At 37.5% G+C, this 19,762-nt stretch overlaps 1 long non-coding RNA gene across 2 annotated transcripts; it reads left to right on the top strand.

Annotated features, from left to right (window-relative positions):
* Positions 1 to 41: 41 nt before the first annotated feature.
* LOC139797325 (uncharacterized) lies at positions 42 to 14,628 on the top strand. 2 transcript variants are annotated; one of them, XR_011726421.1, is made up of 3 exons: positions 42 to 278; positions 8,503 to 8,598; positions 14,518 to 14,628. It is a non-coding gene; the product is annotated as an uncharacterized lncRNA (long non-coding RNA). The 2 variants fall into 2 exon arrangements; XR_011726422.1 differs by lacking the exon at positions 14,518 to 14,628 and adding an exon at positions 12,647 to 12,730 and having other exon boundaries at positions 158 to 278.
* Positions 14,629 to 19,762: the final 5,134 nt, after the last annotated feature.

The following is a 19,762-nucleotide window of genomic DNA, read 5'->3' as shown; positions in this document are numbered from 1 at the left end:
CCGTCGCTCCCCAACAATGCGAGCGGCAGCTGAACGGGCGGGAGAGCGCGGGGGTTGTTTATCCCATCCCGGCCCCGGTAACGCTGACCCGCCGAGCCAGCTGCGTCCCGGGCTCCCGGCGCAGCCTCCGCTCGCTCGGCGCCGTCGTGTTGTGTTCGGGAAAAGTTACCGACAGTTCGTGTTGTTCAAACGACGACAAAAGGGATGGAAGTCTGCACTGGGGCATTTCTCAAGGATGACTTTACCGATCCAAGGAGAAACACGGCTGACCACCCTAAGTACCTATGTTATTTTTTACACTGCAGATTAGGTTCAGGTAAAAAATATAAAAAAACAACAACAACGACAATTTTTTAACGTAGCGACAAAGAATGTATGATACAAACAATAGCCATCTGGAGAGAGGGGGGTTGGGAAAGGTGACCCATTTCCGAAAGAGGAGGCATTTTAAAGAACCACAGCAAATAAAAAATAACAGTGGAAGCCACGTTCAATTATTATGTTCTAGAAGAAAGAGATAAATTGAGGTAAAACAGGCAACAACGGCGGGGGAATTAAGTTACAGTTATGGGTAAGTATTAAAATTCAGCAGGTAGTAATACAAGAATTTTTAAAAACCCTCATAATCTGTTTTAAATACCCCTGTTCTCCCCATGCCTGAAACAACCTACACGGGTTGTTTGTAAAGTAAAAGCTGTACTTCCCGACACCAACCCTTCCAACCGCACATATGGTAACCTCCCCCTTTTTTTCTTCCTCTGGCGTCGTCTCAAACTTACTCAGGGTTAAAGTACACTTCAAGAGCCAAAGAACTGCTCCCTACAAACCGTAACACTGTAGATTTCAAGTTACACCACAGTGCAGCGAAGAAAATCTGAGTCATTTCACTCAGAATACGTACCAGAATATGTACAGCTTGATAACTCTGTTAAATGATACCCACAAGTATTTTAAAAATCAACATTATTTCTATTAAAGCTGATCTCAGCATAAAGAAACATGCATATGTAGAAAGATGTCATTGTTTTCAGTTTCCTCTTCAGCCACTGGCTGTGATTTTAATTGTGCTTGAGGATCTTCATTAGTATTAACACATGGGGAGATCTCACAAAGCTGCTTCATTAGGAAAAAAAACGCTTGGCAGACCAGCTCTTTTTGCATGCAATGAGAATGTCAGCCTTACCTCGGTCATTTGTAACATAATAAGTGCAAGCACAATGATTGCAGTGCGGGAACGCTGGGGGAAGGGCAAAAATGCTGCCTAATACGGTTATGAGAAAAGAAAGCTTCTCATTACACAGTAAAATGTATGCTAAAAATTAGTAAAGACAATGTCGCATGAGACTCATGCTAAATACATTAATGTGCTGATATGTTTTTAATTATTATTTTTGTACCAGTGTATTTCATTCCAAAGATCCACATCCAGCAGTAAAGGTTTGTTAGCATTTATTGATTTCTTTGTCCGCCACATTCCCGGAATACAGATTTTAATCATTTCACTACACCACACTCAGTAATTTCATTAAAAACTGGAACCTTCCATCCCCAGAAAGGCATTTAATTTCAATGACACACAATTTTTTTTAGCAGCAAACTGTCTCAACAGAAAAAGCTGGCCTAAGGTTCAAATGCATAATTTAGTACTGAGTTCTCCATGCTCTGCATTCCTTTGAAGGTATAATTTGACTAACTACCTAATAACTGTAATAAGGACAATGATTTCCTTATAATGTTATTAACCCATATTTAATTAACTTGGAGGCCAAGCTCTGTACATGTTTGATTGGGTCAGTACCTCTCTAACCTCAAAATTTACTAATAATGGTCTTGAAAAAAGTGTGGGATAAGAGTGAGCACCAGTACAATAAAAAGCTGTTTTACTCAGAATGTTATGCACCAAGAACTCGTGCATTTTCCAATAAAACAATATTGTCATGCAGGAGATGGCAGGATTTTATAAGGGGAAACAAACAGTGGATCTAGATAATTCACTATCAAATCAACTGGCTGTTACTTACATATTAAATACCTCTGCTTATAACATTTAGAACAAATTCTAGCATCTATATAGCTCTAAATAGCCAATCTCAATATAATTTTTTGCTGTTAACAAGCCAGACCATAGTATCTTATGAAAAAAAAGGCGTGTGTATGTTTAGATAAAGTTATGTAACCTTTGTTTTCTGTAATGCTGAGCAGGACAGAATTCAATCAACTTGAATACAGAACCACAGGCCCCAACACATACTTCTCTTGAGAAACTTCAGTCAACAATCTAAATTTAAACCACTGGGATGTATTTGACATCAAGATATGAACAGTATCTTCCTCTTTGCGCTAAATACTCATTTGGCCTTCAGTCAACAATTTAAAATAGCTTTAGGTAACCACACAGTACTTTATAGCTTACATCTATAGTCTACAGTAAAAGTTACTGGTTTTCCATTGGTTACACACACATATTTTATTACTGCAAAACTTCCAATGGTTTAAAAAAAATCTATTAACAATTCCTTTGTTTTAATACTTCTATTCAACAGAAGCTGTTGTTAGTGGATGGTACTGATGCATTCAAAGTGATTAACGATTACATCAGAAGGGCTTCTAGCTTTCCAATATGGCCATTTTACCCCAGGCAGTATTAAAGGTGTAATTTTCTGTTCTGATAGACGCAAATTCAAACTGCAGCATGTATACTACAAAACCAGGATTCTTGTTTCTTTTGCTTTCTTAGTATGATTAATGAACTAAAAATATAGTTAGCCTTGGCATTCTTTTCAGGCTTTCAGTGTAAGTGACACAAAAAAACCCAATGTATCATGTCAGAGTATGGTTTTGTAGGTCTTCTTGTCTTTTCTGATATGCTTATTGACCTTATCATTAATATTTACTTAACTAAGCGCACCTACCAATGCATTTATGAACTGAATTGCTGAAGAATGAAAACAAAAATAAAATAAAGTAAGCACCATATTTAGAGACATGTAACCTTACACATTTGAATAATTGCACTGATGTCACTAGAACCATTTACTTACAATACATAAACGTCTGGAAGGTCAAGCCCAAAATTCCTATGGGACTATGCAGGTGGAGTTCACCGCGATTACCCCCCCGAAGGCAAAGACAGCTGAAGAGGCTCCTCTCTTCCCCACCTATTCACAGGTTAACAGCACAAATTTACAGCCCATCATTTGTAGCAATTGAGCTGTTTGCGGGGCTCCCCTCTGAGGTCAGTGACTCAAATTAAAATCCACACAATGTTTCCAGGCTCTGATCTTGCAACATGGGCTAGTCTAAGCAGAGATTTTTAAACACACAAAAAGTTTCTGAAAGTATCTTAAAAGCCTAAGCAGTGTTCACCAGCGGCTAGAATCCGTACCCTGCAGTTCTGTAAGCAGATGTCTGGGAGTAGTGTTTGCAAAGCATCTATTTTCTTATTCTTGTAAAATGTAAACTATATTAAGACAGATAATAAGGACCAGCAGGAAGTTACCATAAGAGAAAAAACAATAAAGTTTTTGCAAGGTTAGTAGGACTATTCATTCCTCTGATAAAGGGAAGAAACAGTTGGCATTTAATGCATGCCAATCAGTTTTATTTAAAAACAGTATTTCTTTTAATTCTTATGTACAATCTAGGTTTTAAAACACATTCAAAAGTAGTAACAGTGTAAACTGGTTAAAAGCATAGTGGTTTTGCTGATCTACTGCTCACTGTAATGAAAATGTCAGAAGTACAACAGGCCAAATAATCTTTAAAAGCACAAGTAAGCTTATAAACAATATGAAACAAATGTAATAGCTTTGCAACTGAATAGATGTGTTCAGCACCACGTTGCTTCCGTTAAGAAATGCTGTTTAATTGCTAGAAATCGGTATGTAGGTAGCTTTCCTTCTGAAGCTCTGCAAAGGTGCTGAGGCAAATGAATGCCCAGAAGAACAGCTGTAACTGTTTGCAGAAAATACAGATTGTAAATTAGATCATCTAAACAATGGCCAAAATAAGAACTTACAAAGGATGAGAAAGAATCTAGACTGCAACTTCACACATAGTATGAAAGCCTACAAATCTTCCCTAAGGAGGAGCTTCTGCTTCAGCCTATGTTACAATTCACTAAATACACTTTCTAGAAAGTGCACTCCTCTTACCTCACATCTCACTGTAAAAGAGACAAAATTAGCTACAAGTTATTCTATTTTCTTCCTGTCCTCTGTTGTGAAAAGGTACTTCTGCTTTTCAAAGATAAACACGTGATTTGTTCTCCCAGCCTCGTTTCATCGGTGTCTCTCAAATTCCAACCTTGCTCCTTCCAGGGGCGGAGTTAAAATAGCTGTGACACAGCAGAGAAGAATACACAATAGTTTAGGACAGGAAGTGATGGCATCTCTTATTAAGCTATAGCAAGCAGGAAATAACCTTATGTAATTATCCAACTTGGAACCTGGCCAGGTCACAAGGATTAAGAACTCTTAAGCAAAAAGCTAAGCACACTCTTCATTAATTGTCCCTGAACCTTATTTGAAAGCACAGCACATTACTGCTGCATTAAGCACCGTACTCGTTAAAGAAGCTACCACAAATTATTTTGTCAGTGTATACATATCCCAGTTAAACTTGGGCTATTAAGTTGCCTTTACTGTACTTTTACCCATAAAATACTATGCAGCTAGCTAATCAAAATTTAAAATATTGTCTAGCCTATTTTAGCATAGTAAAAGAGAATAATACCAAATTTCTTTTCAACGTTCACCAATACAGTGACACAACAGAGATTTTTTGGGGAGTTGGTTGGTTGGTTTGGTGGGATTTGGTGTTTTGTTTTGTTTTTTAAGAGATGTACATTAGCCAAAATTAATTTGAGTAAGATCTATAGTGCCTGCAAAACTTAGCTTTGAGGCACAAACTGTCTTTGCTCATGCAGTTCAGATTCTCTGGCTTCTAGCTCTTCTCTTGGTCCCTCCTTATTGTGCGTACAAACGAGGTTGCTAAAGACATTATAAAGACACTTGTACGGACTTGGTGGCACATCCATAAACCAGAAAATATGTAAGGCAGATTAAAGATCACTGCAAGAAAGCTAACCTGGATGATAACTAAGATGGATTTACAAAACCATGTTCATACAGCTAAAAAACATCCTAAAACCCCCTTCACCCAACACACACCAACGTTTGATCAAATTAAATCTGCAGTAACAATGGCCTCTATCAGCTACTTTTTCCCAGAAAATTATTTAAATGAACTGCATACTGTATCATTGCAGGTAACATAACTGATCTGCTAATATATGGTGAACACTGTAACTGGTGAATTAATTTCAGACAAAGTACTCAATGTGTCAAAGTGTTCTGGCCCATCTCAGCCACCGGGATAATCTTTTTTTCCAACAATATCACCATTTTAAAGAAATAAAGAAGACTAGAGCATAATGCCTGAAGAATGTCCTTAACACAACAGAATCGACCAGTTAGTGTGCCTCATTTTTCCCCTGTATCATAAATGCTATTCTATATGAGCTAGATTCAAAGGTAAAAACATCAATGATCCTTCAAAGTTACAATTTCTTGTCCTTTCTTCATTGCCTCACAAACAGTAGCCCTTAAGTTTTAAAGCTACCAATGATTATGAGTTTTTATAGATAAGGATTGAAGTAGACAACACTCAGCTGAAAACATTAAGCTTTTTGTGTGATTTTAAGTCCCACCTTCAAAACACTACACATAAAACTTTATTGGGAGAGTCTTGTACTAAGGTTAGTAATACATGTTGGTAAAAAAATACAGGTTCCAGAAACTGATTGTTTTCTAGGAATTTGGTTTATAACAATGCAGTTTGTAGAAGAGTTTAGAAGTGTAATTTCTGAATGCAATACTATGGGGAAAAAAAAAAAATTATCCCATCTCCATGTCTTCAGAAACTCTTGATAATTGTCTGTTTCTTAATCTGAGCACATTTCCTTCATCATCACTTAGATTTCTCAACCCTTCACGCTCTCTTAGAACCCTCAGAACATCATCACCATGCATGGCACAAAGTAACCCAAATACCTATCAGGCTTCTCTCAAGACTACAGTGATGAAATGCAGATCTAGAAATTATTGCAGCTATCAGAACTTTACTAAAGGACTGAAAAATATGTGAAGGAAGTTTTACAGTTTTGTCCACCAAATAACATGCATTTTTTGCTATGAAAGCAAGCACAAAAAAGACCTTTTCTTTACTATTGAAAATTTAAAATTATTTGGGTCAATTTTTATATCTGAGGGTATCTTAGTCAAACAGTAGTAACATAAATATACCTACTGTAACTAGAAAACTAGGGGATTGACACGTGCATCTTGATAAATCAAATCTTTCTCAAACTTGGCTTTTCTGTTACCATTTCCTTCCCACTTGCCTGTTAAATTATATTAACTTCCTTTCCTAAATGTTGGAACTGCATATATTCATTACCATCATCTACAGAGCTTTTGGCAAAACTTTGTGACAGAATCTTGCCTAAAGCACTTGCTGGCATGGCAGAACAACTAATTTGTGGTTCTGTGAAAGCATGTAAGAAATTAAGTGGGGAAAATGTATAATGTTTGAACTTTTTATTACTATAATAGAGCCTGCTCTCAAATGAAACATGTCAATCCAAATCTTAGCTTCTAAAAATTAATTTTTGGATCATATCTTGATCAAGGAAATCACAAGGTTCCTTTGATATTTCTCATGTCATTATTTTGTAACAGAAACAGAGAAATGCTAAAAAAAAGCAAACTACCCCCCCAAAATATTCCAAGTGTCTAGTCTTGAATTTCAACATTAAATCATACTCAGCAAAAATACAGCTGCACAACATCTGACATAGAAGACCACATACATTCATAGAATGCAAGAGCCAAATGTGCCCTCGATGCTCTCCTCAGCCCTTCTGATAAGCTATATGATTATATCTCCATTTCTGTGGTATTCCAGCAGCTTAGCAAAAAAATCCAAAAGGCTGTAAAAGTTAGAGCAAACAGTGGAGCACCTGTAGAGTTAATTGTTGGACCCTGTCGCTTATTCTCTGACGGGTTTGATCTCCACCTGTCAGACAGAGCAGAGAGCGGCTCCGGCCGGCAGCAGCACCCGCGGAGCATCCGGCCAAGCAACCCCTGCGCTGCAGCCCCCCCGCCTGCCCCCCAGGCCTCCGCTTCTCCCCTTCCAGGGGGAGGACACGAGGCCCACACGAAGCCCTCACGAGGCCGACACGAGGCCCTCACGAGGCCCGCGCGAGGCTCACCCTCAGGGCCATCAGCACACAGCACCCGAGGCACCGCCCCACAGCCCCTGGGCCAGGCGGAGGGGCGGAGCTTGCTGCGTGCTGAGGGGCCAGCCCCAGGTGGAGCCGCCGCCATGCTGCTCCGGCCTAGGCCGGCTGTGCGGGGGTCTGGCGGTGTGGTTGGACAGGTCGGGGTGTCGGTGACTGGCGCTTTTCCCGAGGGTGTGTTTCACTGTCGGACCGGCCTCCGAGTGCCTGAAAATACTTGGGACCAGGTGCTGCCCGGATTGTTAAACCAGATCTCTGCTTGCAGTTGGGTTTTGCAACCATGGGATCAGCTGGAGCTAACCTCAGGCTCAAGTGGAGCAGGTTATTGCACAATTACATTTTCTCACCTCACTCACTGGCAACTGTTCTAAAAACCGTGAAATCCAGTTTATGCGCCTTTGTTTAAAATGTTTGAAGGTGTCAAACAGGATGGTGCGTCTCAGTTTTGTACTTTTATGTACATAAAAGTATTCAGTGTAAAATATGTGGATGTTTAGGGTAGGTAAGAGCATATTTGCACAGAGAGGAATCAAGGCAGTCTGTGAGAGAAAGGAATAGCCATCAACACAGGTTAGATAGAAAACAAAATACTTTTTTTTTTTTTTAATTTTTCAAATTAAATTTATACCTACAGGGGTGTAGGTATAACTGCTTCTTAAAAGATTATGCCTTTTAAGGACTGTGAAAAATCTAGACTAGGCATATTAACCTTTTTCACTTGCTAGGTGCAGCTCTAGCTTGAAACTCTACAGTAACAGTACTAAAGGTATGACAAAAACTCTTACCAGTGTATTACTGGTATTGGAATAACAGGTTACGGAAGCATTTCTTAACATTTTTGGGTCAATATAGTTGAGATTTTTGGTGTACGTGTCTAAACTATGGAGCCAAGAAAACTGAGATTTAACACAGTGTCACCACAGTCAATGTAAAGGTGGTTATAATGCCTGTAGAGTAAGCATGCTTGCAAATCTTAAATTTTACAGGGAAAAAACCCTTTTGGATCTTTTTTTCTCAATTAATAATATAAGAGAGGAATAATTCTTCTCAATGACAATTACAAAAAATGCTTGATCTCTATTACATATCTGCTGTGAAAAATCAGTGGTGGTAGTAGAGGCAGTTCAACAAGTTTGTCCAGCGTTGAACACAGCCTTAGAATAAAGACAAACTGCCAACAACAAGCAATTTTCCCATTGCAGATTAACCTCAAATGATGTCATTCCATATACTTCAGTACACACAGAAGACAGCCAGAAAATCCATAGATACTGATGACTGCAGGAGAACAGATAAAGGTAAATCTCAAGACAACTTTAAGAACTAACCTTAATAGTATCATTATAGTGCTCCTGTCAAGAGCTCTAGATGCTGGCAAGGGAAACTGCTAGCAAAGAAATCCTGTAGGTATATTTGAAATCTACCACTCAGCAAGTTCTCAATAGTCTTGTCTTCTCATCCATGGGGCATTTATAAAGAAAATACATTTACTAAGGAAACACTGAGTTTCTGGAGCCATTGTTACCAAACATTAATTACCAACATCTTACAGGGTACAAAAGGGTATGCTTCTGCTCCAAGACCTCACGTTGTTTTTTAATAATATTTTTCCAGTGACCCGGCTGAGGAGTCTGGATAAAAATGGGGTTTTATTTTTTCCAGTGTCAAATATATCAGTTCAGTTGTCTGAGCCATCCTAATTTATACCAGTTTGTTTCAGGTCAAGTGATTTGACAAAAGTAGTCTGAGTTTTGAGTTCTTTGCCCTAATTTTGCTGCGTCATATTAATTGCATTAATGCTCTGTCCTTTCATAGAAGCCTGGGTACTGTAAGCACACTAGCGAGTATTTACTGTTAGCTCTTAAGTTACCTCTTAAGGAAGTCTGAGACTTACCTTGATCTGCACTCTTGAATCAAAATATATTGGGATGCAGGTTGCTTGGTCTAAGAAGCCCAAGCTTCATAGGCAATTTGAGGAATTTGGGAAAGGCTTTTTGATCCCACGTTCAGACGCTACCACAGAATCACAGAGTCATCACGGTTAGAAAAGGCCTCTAAGGTCACTGAGTCCAACCCTCAGAAATTCACATATCCTGTAAGACTCAGGACACTTGGATTTTTGGATCTTCAGCTTGGGATGTTAAGGTGGTTGCACTTAAGGAACATAATCCAGGTCAGACTGCACACAAGACATCGTAGCAGCAGGGCCCCTTGAAAATATTTCAGGTGGGACATCTTGGATCACTGCTTGGATTTTAACCAGAGCTAGGTTGAAAGCACAGCGCAACAACCCACTAATGACAACTTACGTTTTGAAGGGCTGGCTTGAGGCAGTCAGCCCTGGAAATTGTGTCTTCTACACCTGCCTATATGTTCTTAATTTGAGTGGACTACAAATGGTGTTAATGAGATCCCTTTCAGTCTCATCTGTGTGCAGCTCTGCTGGCTTCACATTCTCTGTCTTCATCAGCACATATTAAGATGTATGCAGAATAGTAAGTGCAACTGTCCATCAACTTTTGAGTTAGTTTGGTGGTGGCTGGGTTTTTTTTGATCCAAAAAAGTAAAAATTCCGAACACCTCTCTGTCATGTATGCTTGAAAATCCACACCAGAGGGCAGTACTGGGGTTGCGTAGATGAAAGCGAGCACAGAAGGCAACTCTACACTGATCTGTCTGTAGTAACGCCTAGTTCAGCAGAGAATTGAACCACCAGGAAAGGTCAGGATTACTGAATCCTGTGTGGCAACTGTAAAAGGAGAAAGAAAGAACAGACTTTTTTGGGGGAGCAGTGAGAGCTGACAATTTTGATTCCTATTCCCTTGATTTTAATTTTTCAGTAAACCAAATAGACAAAGATCTCAGATTTAACTTCCTGTATGGGACTGCAAAGCTGAGAACTATTAAATGTCAGTCATCTATGAGCTGAGTATGCCTAAGAACCAAACATTTACGTGGATTATAGACATAAACATGTACCTCTTCTTTGGCCTTACATTCTGCTGTTATATTTAAAAACTAAAAAAGCGTTAAGACTGCAGAGACATTATCTCCAAGTTAAGAAGAAACAGAACTAAAGCTGCATGTGTGACATCAACTGGGCCTTCTTGTGCTCATGAACTTAGTCTAGTGTGGTTTGGTGGAGTATCAGGGCTGGACACCAAGGATCTAGGTGTCTACTGAATTGCTGCAGAAGTTGAAGCACAGAATTAATAAAATACTGATAACAATAATAAAATATTGTTTGTCTTAAGGAAAATGAACATCATGAAGGAGAGCAGGCTTTCTATTTCCATCTCTAAGATGAAATGTTATTTTTTAAATTGAATTTTCAGAGCTTGTCAGTAATTGATCTTCATTATCTAAACATGAAGTCAGACCACAGGTTTTCTGAAAGTATGGGGTATTCACAGCTGCAACTTACATACATTTAGAGCTGTTGTTTGAGCAAAGATCTTGACAAAATGTAGGTGTTTAGTCTGAGTGTCCAAGTGGTCAAGCAAATTAACAGATACCTATTTCAATATGCCATAGATGAGAAATGAGAAAATAATTTGTAATACCTATAAACCAGTATGCCAAATGAGGACCTTTTGTTCAGAATAAATTCTGGAGTAAACAAGGTTTTCATGCATGGCCTAGGCACCATATTATAAAGAATCTACTTTAAATTCATGTCAGCTCTTGTTCCAGATTAATTTTCACCAGTTAAAAAAATATTAAACAGCTTATTTCTTGCCTCTGAATTGATGAATTTCTAATGTGCCTTTCTTGTGTGCAGATCACTGTTCTTCATTTTGTATACACAAACAATTGCTAACATAATCTAGCCTCATAGTTTGACTTCAGTTGGCTTCAAACAGGGCAATTGATTTATGGTCAGTGCAATAACAAATGTACGAAGACTTGTCTAAAATATGTCATTATAATCTGATGTGTATTGACATTGTTAATATTACATAGAAGAATTCTGAGACCTGGGACTGGAGAGGTAGTTTAATTAAAGATTCAGGCCCTCAAAATGTTGGCATTTCAGACAGAATGACTTTCCTCTTGCATCTCAATCTAAAGGTTATTTTTATTACTGTCCCTTTGTAAGCATGGCAAAGTAAAATAAAAATACTTTCTCAAAGTCCCCGCCTTGAGAAAAAAGTGGTGGGTCTATTTTATTTTATTACTAATTTTGGGAGTATTTTATTCTTTATTGATTAACATTTGGTTTTCCATTTAAGCTTAGTTCTGATTTAAAAATCCAACTTGTTCAAGTAAACAAGTGAATGAAAAAAAGCTGAGATTTTAGTCTGAAAACCAAATAACCCATGCATTGATTCTCCTCTCCATGCTGTCTCCTAGAAGAGGAGAAGGAAAGTAGGCTTTGCTAATTCCAGTTGTTGTAGGGCTATTTTAATTTGTGTTTATCGGTGTCCCTGAAGCCAACATATTCACCTGAGTATTTTTGCACAATACCCAAGTTTTTAGTGAACAGAAGAATCAGGAAACCATTACTTCTATGGACTGTTGTCCCTTGACTCCTCTTTTACCACAGTAGTGCAATTTATCCCAGGATCCTGTTCATACCCTTTCCAGAGCAGGAGACAACGTATGTTACACTAATGTAAATCCTTATGAGTGCTGATAGGCCAGGAGCTTTGTTCCAGCCAGAACAAACAGCATATGTATCCTGCTGATCTTTTCCTCTCTGTGAAAGTATTCATTCATATTACTTTCCTTTATCCCTGGAAAGATCCAGTCACTGAGATCTCTAGTAAAACATTCTTGCTCTTTGCTTTTACTCCTCTCCCAGGACCCTCACTGAGCATGTGTCTCAGCATGCAACTTCTGTCTGTTCAGACTAGGGAATCTCTTATCCCATGCGTGCTGTTTTTTTCCCTGAAATAGCTACATTCACCTCTGCACAGGCACTGATTTCTCTGAAAACTTGCAGGAACAGAATTGTCTTTCAGATTTCTATCCATCTTTAAAAATGGGTTGAAACTAGTCAGGACGTTGAAGGATGTGACCGATGGGGCGTTTGAGTCCCCTTTCCTTGGGAAAGCAGGATAGAAGTCTTCCAGCCCTGCTGGTCAGAGTGTTGTAACCTATGCAGGGGTCACAGTGGCTCCAGTTCCAGGGTAAGCAGAGATACAGTTTTCTTCTTTGAGAACACATCACCATTGTAGTCAACCATCCCATCTGGGCACGGCCACTCCTGATTTTACAAGAAGTCTCTAACAACATACCAAAGCACTGGAATTTATGTATGGTAATTGTTTACATTAGACAGAGATGTGCTAAAGAAAAAGCAACTAGTAGATTACTTATGCAATTATTATTTTCTTTTTCAAGTGTAAAAGATAAAGAATTGTAGAGAATCTGAAAGTGGGCCTTAGTGGAAAGACAGCAGGAGGCAGCTGTGAGGAGGCAGCACAGAAAAAAAAAAAAAAAAAAAAAGCACAGAAAAAGGGAAAAGGCAGGCAAAACCACACAGGTATTTTGGGAAGCTATGAGTTTCTGACGTCTGCAAAAGATCCTACTCAAGCAGCATATTAGGGGTAAAAAATGACTTAGGGCTATGAAAGGGCATATCCATCAAAATTTGTTTCAACTAAGTTTTTAAGATTGTCTCCAATTATCACTTGAAGCTAATCTTCTAAGCAGGAGGTAAAACCTGCCAAGATGTACTGTGACACAGTGCACTCAAACTAATAGACTGTCTCAGCATTTAAAATGAAGCAGGTACGTTGTCTTTATATTGGGCTCAGGTGTAAGACTCTTTTAGCAGAGCAAACAGTTTGCCTCGCACACACTGGCCAGTAGTTTCTGAAAGGTTTAATTCTAAGTAAGTAAATGGTAAGAAGGCAGCAGTGAACTCCTGGCAGTAGCATGTTTTCCAGCAGTGTGGGACTGGCTGTTTTGCTAGGTCCTTAATGGATGCATATGGTCAGCTGCAGAGTCCTTGAAGGTTGTGTATATATTTGCTGTCTGTATTTTATTTTTTTTTTATTGCAGAGGGTTGGAAAAGATGCTGAGACATATAATTTGTTAAGAAAATACTTGTAGTAGAAAATGGAGGAAATTTTCTCAAAATAGTGTCTTTTTTCAACGTTTTGCATTATTCCTATACTTTCTAGCTTTGTTCCCACATGGTAAAGACACAAGTTTCTTATGTTTGTTCTTTTAACTTTGACAATATGATGGTTTCTCATGAGTCTTGGGTTGTTGGCTTTACCAGGGTACTTCTTTATTTCATTATAAAATACCAATAGAAAGAAGCATATATTTAAGCATATATTTAGCAAAAGTGGGCAAAAAAGGTAAAACAAGTAGTCTGTCAAACATAATGTTATAAGACTCCCAAATGCATCTGCATACACAACGGAGAGGAAGTGAAGAACACAGAGTGGTTTTATTAACTTCAGAAAGAAATGTGCAACAGAAGTTGGTTGGAATAAGTAGATGATAGTTAAGTGAATTGTTGTATTACTGATCAATTTTTCCCATTGTTATATGACACCTTTTCCTCCATAATTCAGAAGCATTTCTGGCAGATAGGAAGCATCATAAGCATTAGCCTTCTGCTGGCAGCGGGCTTACCTCCCACTGAGGCCTCCTGTACCAAATGCTTGATCAGCCAAGGTGCTGTGTCTCAGCAGGGAATGGCAGGGGAGGGCGAGCCCTCAGAGTCACACAGATGATTTCAGAGATGGTTGTCACTGCTATCTCAGGACAGGATAATAACCACCCATCTGATGAAAAAAACACTGCAGAAAGCACCAAGCCTGTTAGTATTTAGTTCTGGAGAGACAAAACATAACCTTTATTTTAGTTTTAAACAGCAATTCATATTCTTGTAAAGCCTTTACTATTACACCAACCAAAATAGGTAGGCTCCTGTGAGCCTAAGGCTTTTAAAAGTCTAGCACTGTTGCCTAAATGATTTCTGACAAAAATTGCTGAAAGTGTGTAATACACAAATTGAGTTCACCTGGTCATTTGGCATTTTTTTACCTTTTTTTTTTCTTTTTTTTTTCAATGTCAGTGACTATTTGGGTTCAGGACCATAATCAATGTTAATTGTATATATTTGTTTTGGGTAATTGCATGACTGCATCAGAAAGAAACATTACCTTTAACTAGTTATTTTAGAGTTGACAATGATAAATGCAGAATGATTATTTTAAAGGAGTACTGTGTTTATTTTCACCTCTCCCTTGCAGCTTATAAAGTGTGGTGACAGAACTAAAATCATGTGTTCTCTTTTCCCCTGCATTATCTCTTTATATGAAACCGTCAGCCATGATTATTTATTAAAGCAAGCAGAAGAACCTATGATTTTGAGATAAAACGTATAAAGTGATTTAAATAATTCCATGAATGTGCATGAAATGATGAGAAATTATGTCTATTTCTTACAAGAACAAGTATTACTTGTTCTTTATCTTCTTAGAGCAACAATAATGCAGAGGCTAAATGGCACAGACAAAACACATTCTAAAGTTAATTATGTCAAATGTAATCACAGGAATCTAAATATATTAGCATAAGAATATTATAATTCTGCACAGTAAATAGAAGTAGACTGAGTTATGTTATAAAGAATTGAAGATACAAGCTTTCTTTTTGCTATATCCTTATTTTGCTCTCTGAAGCTGAACTTTTAACTTCACAGATAAGCAGTAATCCATAATTCAATCCACTCTTCCTGAAATGCAAATATTTTTCTTACTGGATCTACATTGTTTAAATTCCAGACAATATTACTTGTTCAGCAATATGCTAAACTTATATTATAGCCTGAGCTGAGAAGACAGATCATCTTGAAGATGAAGCCGGAGACAGCTAAAAGAACCCATTACTGATTTCAAAGCTGACCAGAACTTAATTGATTGAGGCTCAGAAAGCAAAAAGAAAATAACACCAACCTTTGTGATTGTAACTGAATAAAAAGTCTGTAGCAGGTCATAAAAAGAATCTTTAATATTGATAATGACATATAAACAAGACTGGTGGTTTTGCATGCAGTTACATGGATGCAAGTCTTATTTGCAAAGGAGACAAAAGGATTACATTTATTAGAAGATAGAAGGGACGTGCTCAAAAAATAAAGAAGGTAACTGAGACCCAGAATATACACTCAATTATTTCAGTGATGTAATAAGTGACCTTGTCCTTCTCACATTGGATTTTAAAGGTACGCATAAATTACACAACAAAGCAGCATAATGTGTTGCAAAAAAAAGCAATTTCTCAAAGGGTATTTAAAAGCAGTTTGAGAGTATTTCAGTTTGTCTTGCTGTGTGGTCTTGCCCCTCTTTATACATCACCAAGATATAGTTAATCCCTAAGAATTCAGTTATAAAACTGCTTCAATGTGTAGCTTTCCAGACCAAGGTGTACTCATCATCTCAACCTTTCCTTGCAAGAGGAAGAAGAAATAGAAAGAGTATATAAAGATCAGGTTTTACTGCAGCACAAGGTTTCTGATTTCACCAGTCAGAAAAAACATAATGCATTGATGCAGAAAATGGATACTAAGATGCAAAAAGTAAAAAAAATAAGAGCAGTGTGATATTGTGTGAGTATGCAACAGGGTTGTTGAATCTGGAGTATGTTCTAGAAACCTTTTTCTTCCTACATGTGGGATTTGGTAATTTTAAAGTAGGTAAACTGCTGCAAAAGCCTTATTTCTGTTTTGTTAGTGTACTATTGCTTTCCTTATGTCCCAGAGATTACATTTTTGGCAATGTAACATTTCAATGAAATCTAGCAATTTTAACAAATAACATCAATACTATGTTGTTTATAATCCCACTTAGCAGTCTTAAACATTTCCAATGGCTTTATGTAGCTGACAGCCCATACAGTTAGAACCCTCTCTGTATTTGCTGCTGGCTACATTCTTCTTGGTTTTATACTTGAAATTTCAAGTAAGAACTAAATGCATTTTATTTACCCAGGCTTTGGATTATCTCTGTTACAGCAGTAATTATCACAGATATTTAGCAATTTTCATCCTGAAGGATGGAAGTTTTTTATAACTGCAACAAAGCAAGCCAAAAAGCAAGCTGTATATCGGAGTCCTGTCACTCAGTGCTAACTGAATCCATTCTTGAAGTGGAACATCTGTTTGACATATATGGACAGTTTAAAACAAAGAGAAATAGTGTAAAACCCGAAACTGCAAAAAAGTAAGACACAGACTCCCCAAATGAAGACATAAGGAATACACAGTATCAGTTTTAGCTTTTGCAAATAATGACTTTTTGCATATATACGTAATAATACATGCTGAGTATCTTGATTATATATCCAAACTGAGAAACCACTAGCCTATCATCAGTAGAAGAACACTGTCCCCCATTACAGTGCAGGATGTTTGTACCCAAGTTGCTCAGAGGAGAGGCTGCCATCTGCTGAACTGCCGATCCACATAAGCAATTAATTTCCCAGGATTTTCCTGATAAAAAGAATCCTGCATTTAGAAGTATTGAAGCACTTGCATCTTAAGTATATATAGCATATGTACTAATCCTGTACATTTGGATCAGGGTTCAGCTTTTAAATATATCGTTACCTTTTGCTGAGTCAACTGTTTATCTAGTGAGAAATACACTCTCATCTAGTGTCCTGTTTCCCATCTACTGACTTTACATGATAGTGAGGTTAAGACTTCACATTGAAAGAGAAGAGGCTTAAATTAGCTTACCTCATCTAATATTTGCCATGGTCTAAGACTGGGCCCTCTGCCAGGCTGCACATAGCTCAGCAAAGAAGCAGCATCTTGTTTAGCTCCAAGAACTTGTTTCTGTCAATAAGTCATAACTCAATACATTGCACATCTCCTGCTTCTAGCATCCATACCACAAACACAGGTGTAGTTTTGAGAAACACTAAAAAGGGATGCAGATTGCAACATCCAAGTGACTGTTGCCATAACTTCATGTAGCCAAAGAACTCACTCTTACTCCCAGCTACTACAGCTCCAGCTTTTGTATATATATATACACCACTGTTTACATGTAGAAGTAACACCTTACACCAGTATTACAAACCTATCAGTATTTAATTAGAATGACTCTGTTAGTGGTCTGTAGGTTTGATTCAGATGTGCTTTAAAGTTTCTGCCTTTACCACATTCAGAATGTTTTCCCCTATACAGGCCCCTTGTTTCCTCTTCTTTTTAAGTCTTTGCTCCAAAGAGGTGAAAACCATTTAAATTCTTGTTTAAAAGTGATTCAACTGGTTAGATAAGTCAGTAAATCATTCTGCGGGTTTGCATAGGCCCTTATGCCTTGTGTTGGTGTGTTACTTCAAAAGCTAGGCAGATATATGTGTATCTATCTTAAAAAAAAAAATCTACACCATAATCTATACCATAATACACCAAAATACAAAATCTACACCATATTACACCATAATCCACTTTTATAGTTAGTCATAAGGATTCTGCAAAACAAAACTTCATGCCAATTTTTTGAATGCAATTTGACACAGAGATGTTTTCACTTTAATCACATTTCAATCTTTTGACACTGCATTAAGCAGCTCCTAGATTGCATGCATTTGTTTCCAAAAGTATTTTGAGATTTTGTATTTAATCGATGTGAAAGATAGAAGAAAAATCACATGCATGAAAGATGATGTTTAGTGGTACTCATAAGCAGGCAGGTCAATCACATGAGCACAATCAAATGCACTCCAAGTGGGGTTTTGAATGTGATGTGATTGTGAGGAAGAAGTGAGATGCCAGTAGCTTGGCAAGTACATTTTTTGTGTTTTCTCTGGTTTGAAATGGATTCTCTGGAAAAAAAAATTAGGCAATGTACTGCAGTAACATTTTAGTTGGTTTTCAGATTTTTTTCTTAGGTGGATATAGAGAAGGGCAAAAAACATTGATTTACATTGCAGTTTTGTATTGTTTGAGAATTAGGTATCTTCATTTAGAAATGGCAGTACAAGCTAAAAAAGAAAAAGAAATTGAGTGCAGTGTTTGAGAGGGATGTGGACTCTGACCTGATTACATTGATATGTAGTTCTCAATTTTATAATTAAATCACATTCACTCCTCACTCAATGCATCAGTATTTACTGAAGTAAAACAGATCTTTAAATTAGTTAATTGCAAATTCACGTCTAGCTCTGGAAGGAACTTCAGTAGCAACCAATTTTTACTTTATCCCAAATCAATCAGTTTGATATTCATTCTCAAAACAATTAAAAACAACAGACTGAAGTAATGAAACAAACTGTAATTCATTGGATATAGAGGAGTTTTGTACATATACGTACAAAGTTAAGGAGAATAATACTAAAACCATGCAAGGAAAGGGTCACTGAATGGAGATGTGATTAAAGGAAATCGATTGTGAGTTTTTATGTAACAAGCAAATGAAATTGGAGTTTGGGTTGCCAAAAGATTTGCCAAAGTTAAATCCAGGACTAAAACCTTATCTGCCTGAATATCAGCTCTGAAAACACTGGGTCTCAATATACTGAAATATATACACTGGATCTCAGTATACCAAAATATATTTCAGTCAAAAAAGTTGCAGGATCTTGACGTGGGCAAATGTTCAAAACATTCCGGACACTGCGTGACCCAGTAGTGAGATTTAATATCTACGAGAAAGCTTCTGTGAATTGCAGAAGTGTCATGTCAGGTAAAAATGGAAATTGGTCAATCACCAAAACTGGATCAGTTGTCTTCAACTGATCCTCCTATTTCTTCTAGGGCAAAGTATGTTAGCATCATCCATCGCCTCTGCAGCCAGTATTGAAAATGACCACAAATTAAAATTGAGCAGAGGGGTGCGAATTTCTAGTTTGTGGAAACAAGTTTACATTTTGTAATTATTTAATTGTTTAGCTGCCTTAATACCAGAAAAGCTCCTCTGGCATAAAACTGGACTTTTGGATAATAAAAATCATCTTTCCTTCTGTCTATTTTGATTCATGTCAAAGCGCCATTGTGTTGCAGATGTAGGGAGCTTTGTCTGAAGGGAAACCTGAAGCAGAATTTTAGCTTGCTGTAACACAGGTGTAAAAAGAGTATTATAACCCTGTACTAAACCACATCTGTTCTGAAACCACTTACATGAAGAATTCGGCCTTTCCTGAAACCCAAAATATTGGTGACCAGTAGATGTAATTTGTCTTACGTACATTTACTCTCTGTTTTACAGGCAAGCAGTATAAGCAGAGATGTTTGTAATCACTTCCATGCATTCCCACACACAAAATTTTTTGCTATGTGCATTTGCTGTTTAAAAAAATTACTTAAATTATAACTAAAAATGAAGCTTACTAATTCTTAAGCATGAACTCATAAGAAAGAGCTCCAGAATTGAAGGGGAGGCTTCCTAGAAAAAAAGAGATTATATCCTTTCCCTAGCAGCCAGCTAAAGCAAGACAAATACTATTCTGCAATTCATTTCCAACAGTTGTCTGTGTCTGAATTTCAAA

This window comes from Heliangelus exortis, chromosome 6 (genome assembly GCF_036169615.1).
Source record: "Heliangelus exortis chromosome 6, bHelExo1.hap1, whole genome shotgun sequence".
Lineage (NCBI taxonomy): Eukaryota > Metazoa > Chordata > Aves > Apodiformes > Trochilidae > Heliangelus > Heliangelus exortis.
This window is presented reverse-complemented; position numbering and strand designations above follow the sequence as displayed.